Below are 12,731 nucleotides of genomic sequence, written 5' to 3'. Positions count from 1 at the left end.
AACTAGATACTAAATACAGTCAGAAAGTGCAACAACTAGGCACAAAACTGACAGAGTACTGAGACATTCGACGTCCTGACACCTAGCTTCAACACATCTCCGTAGCGCTAACCGACATCGTCCAGTGACAATCGACATTCTTTGTTCCGTTGGGACTGTAGCTTGTGCTCGTTTTCGTTGCGCTTGCCTTCCCCTCTTTGGTCTTTCCATAACCTTGAACCTTCGGTTCCAAGTTGGAAGGCTGTCGGTTAGCGCTACGGAGATGTGTTGAAGCTTGGTGTCAGGACGTCGAATGTCTCAGTACTCTGTCAGTTTTGTGCCTAGTTGTTGCACTTTCTGACTGTATAATGTTGTGCGCGTTCTGTCGATTTGGAAAATCGATCGATTTTCTTGCGCGATCTGTCGATCGACAGATCGCGCAAGGATCGATCGATCGGAAAGCGGTGGCGAAACCATTCAAAACAAATCGATCGATTTGGAGCAGCTCCGAAACGTCGTACAGTCAGTGTATGTTTAGGACTTTGGTGAACAGCTTTTCAAATGAAAGAAACCAGTTACGGTACCTTTTCTGAGTGCAATCTTCTTCCCCAAATAATTCAAAAATCAGTTCCTTCCGAAAATTCCATCGTGCTGGACCTCGAAGCTGAACGTCATAAGCAAATAGTCAAGCCGTGTGTCGTCTGGATATGCAGTTGTTTGTCATAGCCAACATTCTTCTGGTCCGTTCGTCCTGCCATTTTCCTGACGATCGCAATGAATACGAGCAGCTCTCATGCTCAGGTTAGTGTTTATTGATCTGTCTCTGCACCCACTGCAAGGTATAATTTTTGTGATGCAGCCACTAGCCCATTGTGGAAGTAAGGGAAATCACCCAGGTTCTTCGGATTCTCGTCCTGTCCGAAAAATCTCCACGTTTCAACTTCTCATCTTCCCCTCAGGCATGAGCTTGCATATTCATATTTTTGTTTGCTTTGACAGTGCATTTCATAGGTTTCGTTCAGACTTTTAGGGCCCTGTAAAATTGGTGTTTTCCTTCCCGACAGTGATAATAATCGCAATCTATAAAATACATGCGCAGTCATTCTATTATTCGGCATGGTCGGCACCCGATCTTCATGTTGCCTGATGATTGCGAGAGCATGAAACTTGAAGTAGCAGCAAACAAGCCTTGATTGTCCTTGTTGTTCTGTTGTGTATTATTATTATTATTATTTTGCTTGTTCGCGTTGGCATCAACCTGCATAAAGCAGGTATATAGCCTTCGCTTAAGCTGCCATAAAAAAGAAAGCTCATCCTAAGCGAGAGGGCTAGAGGGAAATATAACGATAACGAGATACAGAATACAAAGAAAACCAATGAGTTCAACGTACAATTCAAAACAAGAAAGAAAGGAAAGAAAAACAGAGCCGAATCCACCGATTGATCCATCAATCGACAAAGGGGACTAATCCGTTAGTGTTGCAAAGTAGAAGCTGATTATAGTTGCAGATCTCCAGGCCAGGGCCAGCATATTGCCGATTCTGGATAGGTCTCCGCAGCATTTGATGTGGTAATTATCATAATGTTTGATAAAATTGTTAGAGTATCTAGTATCTAGAGTACCGAGTATCTAGTATCTAGAGTATCTAGTGTAATTGTATCCGTTATTATTGTTGAGGGTATCTAGTGTAATTGTATCCGTTATTATTGTTAAGGGTATCTAGTGTAATTGTATAACTTCAGCCATTACACACAGCACACATTAGTTCCTTCCACTTTCGACGATCCTGGGCGAGCTGCCTCAGTGCAACTAGATCCTCGTGTGATGTGAGGAAGTTTGTGGATCTGGAATTTTTCAGATCGTTGTTGATGATCTATAGTGTGATAAAACACAAGTGTAACTGTAAGAAAATAGAAAGAGAGAGGGTGAATAAAACAAACATATGTGCAAAATACAGTTACGGTGCTAAGGAAAGAATGTGGATGCCGTGACATGTTCTTTCTGAATGCATCGGTCTGGCTTACGCTTGTGAATGTAAACAGCATCTATGACTTTTAACTGATTGAAATTCTTTGCAAAACAAACAATACTACAATTGTAAACCGAGAATCATTATGCGCCAAACGACACGGGTCACTGAACAATAAATGCTTAAACCCTGCCGTGTTCTTCTTCTCATCGCCAACCTCCCCTTCATCTTCATCCTACAGCGTAAAATGAGTGAGGTGTGGTTTGAGATATGGTTGTTTTTTTAGTTGCCGTGAGAGAGAGAGACAGAGAGAGAGAGAGACAGAGAGAGAGAGACAAAGACAGACACACAGACAGAGAGGGAGAGAGAGAGAGAGAGAGAGAGAGAGAGAGAGAGAGAGAGAGAGAGAGAGAGAGAGAGAGAGAGAGAGAGAGAGAGAGAGAGGGAGGGAGGGAGAGAGTGAGGCTCTGTCGTTCTGGAGATGTGTTGGCGGTTTTCTCTTTCACCTCTCTTTTCTCTTTATAGTTTTTCACAAATTCGTCATTCAACCCAGAGCTGTGTTTGTTGGCTGGTCGACCACAGGATTTTGTGTGGGGTTGTTCTGGAGTGTCGGACTTTTGTTGTAGTGTGACTGTTACAGTCCTGAAACACATGCAGTAGACACACTACTATAAAATACACTAAAAATGTACAACATGCGCACATTTCCTGGATTGATCAGTGTGGATCGATGGCAATACAGTTGTAGTCTGTAAGCAAACAGCGCCATTTTGACTAGGGTGAAATGGTTAGATAGGTTAACCGGTTATGTAACCGTTAAGAATACACGAACAGTTAACCATATGCATATGGGTTAATCGGTTATTTTCTTTCAATGTCCGCTGTACATAATATACGTGACAGCATGTGCGTACCCTGTCAGTACTGTGCACAATGGATGTACGGCGTGTATCTCCCTCATCTCTGGGGTTGCTCCCCATATTAGTGATGCTTGCGTATGCTCATGATGAGGTTGAGTTGATTAAATGACAAGGTGATGGTGCAATCCGAAGCCCAATGGAGCATACAAAATATTAAAATATGTTGAACCTTTCCTTCAGAAAGTAGTGGACATTCACGCAACTGCATTGTAAATATAAAGGGGGTTTGTCAACTGGCAACCGCTCTATTTAGTTGTTATTCACTCTTTGTTGAACCTGCTCTGGAAAACTGAGCAAAATATAATATGCATCCACTATACATATTGTAAACAGTTTCGTCTGAGACAAAAATGCGATAATACTCATAATACTCATAAAGTATACTTGTGAAGACAAAAACTTTCAAGACGTTTGTAATGAGCCTGAAATGTGTCCTTTTATGAGTATTACTAGCAGCACCCCCGCCAGCGTTGCCTGGCCGAATGTGGCATGTGGGTGAAGCAAGTACATGAACAGCACACGTGCTCAGCACGTGGTGGTGGCCAGACCGCTGAAGTCCTGGTGAGGGAGGTTCTTCATCGTTGGAAGGAGAAGGAGGGACGTCTGTTACGCCTTCGGGAGGCTGGTCAGGGTTGTCCATCACCTGGTGGCGGATGAAGCGGCTCAAAAAATTCAAAAACTTACGAACAAAAGTGCGATGCGCTCTTCACTGCAGATCAGATGCAGAGTGCAGTCAGTGCAGATCTTTTGTATCCTTTTGTTGCAGATGTTTCTATTTGCAGAGAACGGTTCACGTGGTCCGCAGCGCTTGTGCGGCTGCTAGTGCTACCTATGGCCTAGGCTAGGTGGCTACATGATTCGCACGCTTCGCGTGCTCAGTGCTTCTGCGCGCGGCTGCTACTCGTACTGATCGTGTCTGCTATAGTATAAGTATAAGCGCTACCACCGTAGAAATAAAAAATCCGAAGGAAATACGACAATTTTACTGCGTCTGTAGCTTGTGTTGTAGCGCACCCATGTTCTGAATTCCTGCTGGGTGGGTGGGTCAAGCCAGACTCTCTTCCCTGTTCCATCGCCTCTCCAAAAGTATATTCTGACATTGTTGAGATTTACAGATGAGAAATTCCACACCTGTCAAATCGTTTCTGATTCGAGCACCCGGGTCTACGTACCTACACTGTTCGCACGCTTCGCGTGCTCAGCACGTGGTGGCGGCTACACGATTCGAACGCTTCGCGTGCTCAGTGCTTCTGTGGCTGCTTCCGCTAGCTACACGATTCGCACGCTTCGCGTGCTCAGTGCTTCTGGGGCCGCTAGCTACACTGTGCTACACTGTTCGCACGCTTCGCGTGCTCAGGGCAGCGCTGCTCCGCGGCGCTTCAGCGTGACACAAAAACACACGTCACAGGTGCCTCTTCTTTATAAGGAGCGTGACACACACACACACACACACACACACACACACACACACACACACACACACACACACACACACACACACACACAGACACACGTCACAGGTGCCTCTCTTTTATAAGTAAAGATACATATTGTAGTGATTGTTTTGGCAGTGTGTGAGGTCATGGTACCATGGATACATGGATTTACAGTCATGTACAGCAATGGTACATGAATACAGGCTACATGTACAGTTTATCTCTTATAGGTTGTAGCAAGAGTAGATAAACAAGAGTGTGCAACTCTGGATCTCTTCTGCACAATCTGCACATACCCCTGCCTGTAGCTGTGGCTGCATTTTTTGTAGACGTCACCTTTTTTCAGAAAAACGCGCATTTTGACGCAGAACAGTGTGAGAGCACGTACTGGGCACCGACCTTGTAATGTAAAGCCCGGCCAAGTGCCCAATTCAAACTTTCCAAAAGACCCGCAGCGCATGCGTCATAGAAAAGATTACGTCAACAAAAAATTCCGCCACGGGCCAACCCATCCCGGAGTTGCACACTCTTGTTTATCTACTCTTGGTTCTAGCCTATAACCTTTTGGTTAACCGCAGCCCTAACTTTGACATATATGGTTTATATTATGTGCCCAACTCGCTATAACATGGACCTCTCTAAAGCATAACACTTGCCGTACCCCAGAGAATATATAGTGAGGTCTCGCCTGTAAGATGAAGTGTGATACCTAGTTATTGCATACATGTACATGTAGGTGTGAACATCATTATAATTGAATTCACGAATCAATTTCATTTCTTGGAGCTGACTGCTTTAATGTCCTCCTCGAATCCCTTCGCACTTTTCCAGTTCATTTCAAATGAAGTTGCAGGAACTCAATGAATACCTTGGGCACCATCTAAGGCTGCGTATACACGACAACGCTGGGGGTGAAAGCGCAACTAAATCCTTTCGGATGCATGGTTCATTTACACGGTACGCGGAGCAAAACGTAATAGTTGTACACCAAAGCGGAAGAGAACCAAAACGCTGGCCAAGGTGGAAGAATTTGAAAACGGAAATGTTCTGCCGGATAAATTTGGGTGTGTAAACAGTCGAAACGGTCTGCTGGCCTCGTTTCCGTCACGTTTGTTCCGTTTTCGGCCGTTCACACGGATCCGACAATAAAACTCTTTTTTTTACAATTTTCGTCATGTGACGAGTGCTGGTGTGTGGCCTGTTTTCGATTATTCCTTGAGTGTGATTGGTGCTTCCACGACAACACTCGGCACATGACGAACTTTTGCAGATCCTTTGCTCCCGTGTAGACGCGAGAAAACGATACAAACCGAGACCACCTCGGATCAGCTTTGATCGTGTAAACACACGAAAATGAAAAAAGAAATGCGGGACTGAAAACGGAAAATGGCCGTGCGCTGTCGTGTAAACGCAGCCTCAGAAGACATTAGGCCCAGTTGGGAATGTTCCTGTAAAATAAGAACATTACACTGTAATAGGAAGTGCAGGTGCCTTGAATGTACAGTCCTGCTCAATGAAATCCAGTCGTGTCACTCAAGTTTGCGCCTTGCACCATTTCGCAGCCCAGTGTTCGCAGGTCTAGGGCTGCGCAACGCCCGGTACTTGAGTGACGCGACTTGATTTCAGGATTTCATTGGGCAGCACTGTACGAAGGCAATTCTCCCATACAAACAGCATGGTGCTGCTGACAAGATGAGATTCACTAAAGTGGACTTTCTTTAGAGGATGGCTCAGCTTTTGTATACTTCTGTAGCGTCGTTCCCATGCCATGAATTTAATGATGAAATTCGTTCGCGAAACCAAGAGGCTTAGGGCATGTTCGATCGGTAGGATCGGGATCCCGATCCACCGGATCCACTGGATTCGCACCCTTTCGATTGGTCGAATCCGGATCCGGATCCTTCGGATTTGGATCCGGTCAACCGACTAGCTCGGGGAGCAGGGTTGACCGGATCCAACGGATCCAAATGTGACCTTTGTGCGTATATGGCGGGTAAAAATCATTTTTGTACACATTGTGGTACGCACACGGATGGAACATGCCCTAAGATAGGGAAGGGGTTTGGTAGCATGGATTCACTTGTTGTGTTGTGGTGAGTGTTTTGTACGAGTCGTAGTTTTTGGAGCTCTGCGTCGTGAAGTTTTTTGTACCTCTGCGGGCGACTCTATCGCACAATGCTTTGACGGAATGGCGGACAGCATGGAGGGACCACCAGGGGGTCGTCATCTGGAAACCAAGGGCCAATGTTGCCGGTGCAACGGCAATGGCACCTGCTACAAATGCAAATGTGCTAAAGAGAATCGTAAGTGCACGAGCTGCGCGCCAGGACGGAAGTCGAACTGTAAGAACACCGTAACCGTACGAAAAGAGCCAGCCGTTAGTACCGTACCCAAGCCAGGGGCAGCTCCACCTGCACCTGAGCAACTCGGATTTGCGTCGCCCAACCGAAGATCGACAACCAACACACACACCACTCAGAGAACGCCTGTGTCCGGTGCAACCACAGCGGATGACATAGCCTCCGCCGCACTCGCCGCTGCTATGTCGAATGTTTCAAGCTCTCAACAGCTAGCATGGAACTTACTGGAATCCGCGGAGTCTGCGGAGTCAAGCACCAGTTCAGAAGTGTCAACTTGCAAGGATGCTGACGATGTCAGACCTACACAGCGTGACATGACAATGAGGCCGACTACCACAGCTGAGACCCCAGAGTCACTCACGTCTGCTCTGCTTGCGGAGTGCCGACAAGAGACTGTTTCAAATTCTCAACAGCAGGCGTGGGACATATTAGACCAACAGCATGACACTGACCCACGCGAAATCCACACACATGCCCAAGCTGCAGAGTGTCGCGACCCGGGTGCTGCCCATGTGGGTAGTAGTAGTAGTAGTTCTAGTTCTAGTTTTGCGGGCGGCCGAGCGGAGCAGGCGGCTAGAACACCGGCCGGCGGCACGAGCCAGCTTCGACTCGATGCGGATGAACCAGGTACGGATTCGGCAGAAACGGGGCAAGTATTACTGGACAGTGCTAGAGCCGATCCAGAAGACTCTCTCGCGGAAGCCGCACATCTGCTTGCAGGTCTAGATAGTAGTCAAGCAACACAGATTCATGCAACCTTGCCCTTGGACGAGACCCTCCATCAAGACGCAAACAGGCAGGACAACAATACGCTGCCACACCATTCGCCTGCAGCGACTGGTGCATTCACCCTGGGAACTATGGACAGCCAAACTACGGCAGCCACCATCAATGCCGCATATGAGGAGGCAGTACATTTCAGGCCAAATACCTTCAATGTGCCACATGGATCTTCTGGAAAGGCATTTGTAGCACAACTGAGTGTCTATCTGCAGGGCTTTGGAGATTCAGGACCCTTTGAGGGTCAAGCCCTCAGAATTGCCATGGTGTTCCAGCAACTACTCCTTCAGAAAACAAGACCACCATCACAGTCACTCGCAAAGTGTCTCCAAACCCGCTTGCACCAGTGGAATAACGGCGAGATAGATCAACTACGCCATGAATGTCGCACGATCCAACAGCTTCTTCAACGTCAGTCATCCACAACTGCTCAGTCCACAGACGCTCGGCACTTTGCCAACCTTGTGACGAGTGGAAAGTTAACCTCCGCCATCCACATGTTGCAGGAGGGTGGTCGTGGCGGTGTATTGGAACTGGACGACAGAGTGGGTGACAGCACTGTTCGTGACGTGCTCAAGAGCAAGCACCCTATCGGCCAGCCAGCAAACCCAGATGCACTGATTCCCGGGCAAGCGCCCATACCACCTCATCCTGTGCAGTTCGAAGCTCTTAATAGAGCCTCCATCCGACGTGCCGCACTACACACGCAGGGAGGTGCTGGCCCATCGGGAGTGAACGCGGACACGTGGCGCCATATGTGCACCGGCTTCTCCGATGCATCTGACCAGCTATGCGATGCTATGGCTCAATGTGCGCGCCGCCTCGCAACTACGTATGTCGATCCTACCGCACTAGAAGCTTACACGTCCTGCAGATTAATTCCTCTGGACAAGAGCCCAGGTGTCAGACCGATCGGCATTGGGGAGGTTCTCCGCCGAATCCTGGGCAAGGCCATCCTCTCTGTCATCCGCCCTGAAATCATGGAGGCTGCAGGAAGCCTTCAGTTATGTGCAGGCCAGGATGGAGGTATCGAAGCTGCCATCCATGCGATGGGGAGTGTGTTTGATGATCCGTCCACAGAGTGTCTTTTGCTTGCCGACGCATCCAATGCGTTCAATTGCCTGAACCGCGAAGTTTGCCTTAGGAATGTGCAGCACACGTGTCCGTCTCTCGCCCATCTGGTTGTCAACACATACCGTCGGCCCGCAAAACTATTTGTTGGTGGTGAAACGATCCTATCGGAGGAAGGTACAACTCAAGGCGACCCTGTGGCAATGGCCATGTACGCTATTGGCATCGCCCCGCTGATGAAGTCTGTGGCAACTGAAGGTGCGGTACAGTCCTGGTATGCTGACGACGCTGGGTCGGGTGGCAAGCTGCTGCGGGTGCGCAAGTGGTGGGATCGGCTAGTCGGAAAGGGCCCCCAGTACGGATACTTTCCCAACCCGTCCAAATCCATCCTGGTTGTGAAACCTCAGTTCCTCGATGAGGCTGTCCGTATTTTCGACGGCACAGGTGTCACCATCCAACCCGATGGTGCAAGATACCTCGGCGCTGCAATCGGCACGCCAGCCTTTGTCACCAGCTACCTGCAGCAGAAGGTTGAGGAGTGGAGCACACAAGTTCACCGCCTTAGCCAGTATGCTATCACTGAGCCGCAAGCAGCCTACTCAGCGTATGTGTACGGCCTGCAGAGCAAATGGACTTTTCTCTGTAGGGCACAACCTGGTATGGCTGAGCACCTAGCTCCGCTTGATGCTGCTATCACCAACACCTTCATTCCTGCTCTCCTAGGTCGCCCCGTCAATGCTGAGGAGCGCACCCTGATAGCATTGCCATGTCGCTTTGGAGGCCTTGGCATACCTCATCCGTCGTCCTGGGCCGAACAGCACCAGTCCTCCCTTGACATCACTGCCTCCCTCACCTGCCGTGTTCTCGCCCAAGATCCAGTTCTTGGCACTGCCATCCATGATGTTCGCGCTGCCAAGAAGCGCGTGATGGCGACAGCCGGGGAGTCAATTCGCGCAGCAGCCCAGGCCTTCTCTTCCTCCGCCAGTTCAGAGCTGCAGCGAGTGATCGCTCTGGCTTCGGAACCGGGTGCCTCAAGCTGGCTCACGTGCCGACCCCTTCAACGCCATGGCTTCACCCTGACGAAGTCGGAGTTTCGGGATGCTGTTTGCCTTCGCTTCAACTGGCTGCCGGTCCGGCTACCATCACTGTGTGCGTGTGGGCAGCAGTTCACTGTGTCTCACTCCCTCTCGTGTCCGACGGGTGGATTTCCGTCCATTCGTCACAACGAGGTGAGGGACCTCACTGCTCGTCTGCTCAGGCGGGTGGCCCATCAGGTGGCAGTTGAGCCACACCTCCAGCCACTCTCCGGAGAGCAACTCCGTTATCGCACTGCTATTGCTGACGACCAGGCACGCCTAGACGTCGTGGCTAGTGGCATTTGGGGAGGACGGTTCGAACGCACCTACATTGATGTACGGGTATTCAACCCCCATGCGTCTTCGAACCGTTCCAACTCACTTGCTGCTACCTATGTCCGTCATGAAAAGGCTAAGCGTCGTGCGTATGAGCAGCGCCTGAGGGAGGTGGAGCATTCCAGCTTTGTCCCCGCCATCTTCTCTACCACCGGAGGCATGGGAAAGCATGGTGCTTCGCTCTACAAACGCATCGCCTCTCTCCTCGCTGCCAAGACTGGGGAGCCATACAGCATCACCCTAGCTGCCATCCGCTGCCAGATTGGCTTTGCACTGGTCCGTTCAGCGCTGATGTGCTTGCGTGGTGCACGCAAGGCATTCTTACCAGCAATGGCCTCAGACTCGGCAGCGCTTGTTGTTGCTGAAGCAAGAATCTCAGCTTGAGGCTTACATTATTATCTGTCAAGTGTCATTAATGACATTGTACATGATCATCACCGCGTGCGCTCGATCTAATCATTGATTGTCTTTATTTTATGTTTTGCCCGTACAAGAGGCATGGTTTGAGTTAAAAAAAAAAAAAAAATCAAAAAAATCAAAAAAATTCTCGTGTTCTGCTGGCCGGCGCAACGAATTAAAATTTGAATTAAAAAAAAAAAAAAAACCACGTGGATAGAGATAGAGCTTGTTGACTTTTGGTACGACGCACGCGATGAGTACGACGTTCACCCTTTTGGGTGACTTGTGAGCGCCATTAGGGCCTGGTCAGACTGCGGCAAAATCGAAATAATCCTGGGATTATAATCCGAATCTCCATAGTAACTTGCCGCCAGAGCGGCAAAAGCGAGAGTTGACGCTCCAAAAAAAAAGCAAGAACGGACCACGCTTTTCCGCTCCAAACAGGATTTGACGCTGATACGCCATTGACGCTGATAATCACTGATTTTTTCATCTCGATATCGAGGAGCTAATTGGCCACGGACAACAACAAAACTCATAAGGATGGTTGCAAGGATTGCACTGAAGGTGTTGGCGATCCCCAAGGTGAAGGAATTTGACGTCGTTCTTGGAGATTACCACTTGACGCTCGAAATGAAGTTTGAATTTTCACTCTCCCCACATGTGTAGTGTGATCGCGATTCAAATTCTCGACGCTGTTCTGTTTTCGTCAGGCAACCAAGATTTGCCGCAGTCTGACCAGGCCCTTTCCGGAGTACGATTTTTCGTGCCAAAATCCGTAGAGGCGCTACGGATTTTTTATACGTCGTTTTCGAGCAGTGAACTGTTCCGGAGTACGGAACTTATGTGTTTGCCGTCATTGCCTAGGTTACGATCACAAACACGTCACATTCCCGCGCTATGCCTTTTTATTTTGAAAATTTGTACCGAAATCAAAACTTCCCGCGTAAAATCCATGTTTCTCGTACCAAATTTGTACGCGAAAAATCTTTCTGCACCCGATGACGCAAAATCTCCATACGAAACATGGTTCGTGTGAAAGCCAGTCCACACGGATTCTCCGTGCCGAAAAATCGTATGGAGCACGCCTGGAAAAATCCGTAGCGCCCACACGGATTTTGACACGGAAAATCGTACCCCGGAACCTCTCTATTGTCAACATGGCAACAGTCAAGGTCCAAAATAAAGTGTTCAGTTGAATCTGAAGGATCCGAAGGATCTGAGATCTGGATCCCGATCCCGATCCTTACCAATCGAACATGCCCTTACATCACCTTACTATTATTGTGCCTTCACTTTCTTTTACCTTTTTTCATGCAGGATTCTGAAAGCTAGAGGAATCCCACTAGCCCCAAGCACTGAGCTCACGGCTTCCAGCCACGAATCAGGCATGGTGTATCACGACATCTATATGTTTTGCATCCATTTGATTACTAGTACCGTAAAGTACCGCCAGAGCGCCCCACTATCTCGTCCTTTCGTGGTCGTATTGTGTAGGTGGTCTCCCGTCTGTAGGTCATACGACACGAACTTCGTACACATATTGCACGTTGTGCAGACAATCCGTACCTTCGAGCGGACACGAGCTCCACACAAAAACCTTCCTCTGACGTTAGTACACCATACACACTTCGTTGCATTCTGCCGTACGATTTTCCTTTCCCTGGACCCTGGCTGTAAAATCAAGGTGGGGCGCTCTCGCGAGACGGGGCGCTCTGGCGGTACTTTACGGTATACCATTCACACATAACATGATCTCGCTGTGCCCATGGTGCATTGTAGACTCAACATCCCGCTTTAAAGTAAGCTTCACAATCACACGTTATATAAATGCTCCTAACATGTTATCTCGCACTTGATGGCATTACTCTATTTCTGCCTTTAGTATTAGACTCTACACTATCGCTCATCGCGTATTTGACTCTACTCTTTTTCACTGCTATTATTATTATAGCAATAAAACTGCTTTATGGCAGTTTTCTAAAAAAAGTTATTGTGTTCTAGTCCATGGACCCTGTCTAAAAAGTAAGAAATTAACGAAATGTGATAGCCGAAAATTAAAATTTCACACAAAACCTCACAATAATCACAACACTTGAAATGCTGCTTTCAACACTAAACTTGTACTGCACCAACAATTGGCAACATGCATACATAGGAAAGAGGATCACGAGGAGAAAAGGTCTTCTACGGTACATGTAGCTTTTCATTCTGTGTGTGATTATTGTGAGGTTTTGTGTGAAATTTTAATTTTTGGCTATCACATTTCGTTAATTTCTTACTTTTTAGACAGGGTCCATGGACTAGAACACAATAACTTTTTTTAGAAAACTGCCATAAAGCAGTTTTATTGCTATAATTTCTTTTGTTTTTTTCTGTCACCAATCAATGGAATGCCCTATAT

The 12,731-nt window shown here is 48.0% G+C and overlaps 1 long non-coding RNA gene across 1 annotated transcript; it reads left to right on the top strand.

The window, feature by feature from the left end:
• Positions 1-360: 360 nt before the first annotated feature.
• LOC135820680 (uncharacterized) lies at positions 361-12,275 on the top strand. Its single transcript, XR_010554179.1, has 2 exons — positions 361-780; positions 11,648-12,275. It is a non-coding gene; the product is annotated as an uncharacterized LOC135820680 (long non-coding RNA).
• Positions 12,276-12,731: the final 456 nt, after the last annotated feature.

This window comes from Sycon ciliatum, chromosome 7, assembly GCF_964019385.1.
Source record: "Sycon ciliatum chromosome 7, ocSycCili1.1, whole genome shotgun sequence".
NCBI lineage: Eukaryota > Metazoa > Porifera > Calcarea > Leucosolenida > Sycettidae > Sycon > Sycon ciliatum.
The sequence above is the reverse complement of the archived record's forward strand: the minus strand, read 5'-3'. Positions and strand labels throughout refer to the sequence as shown.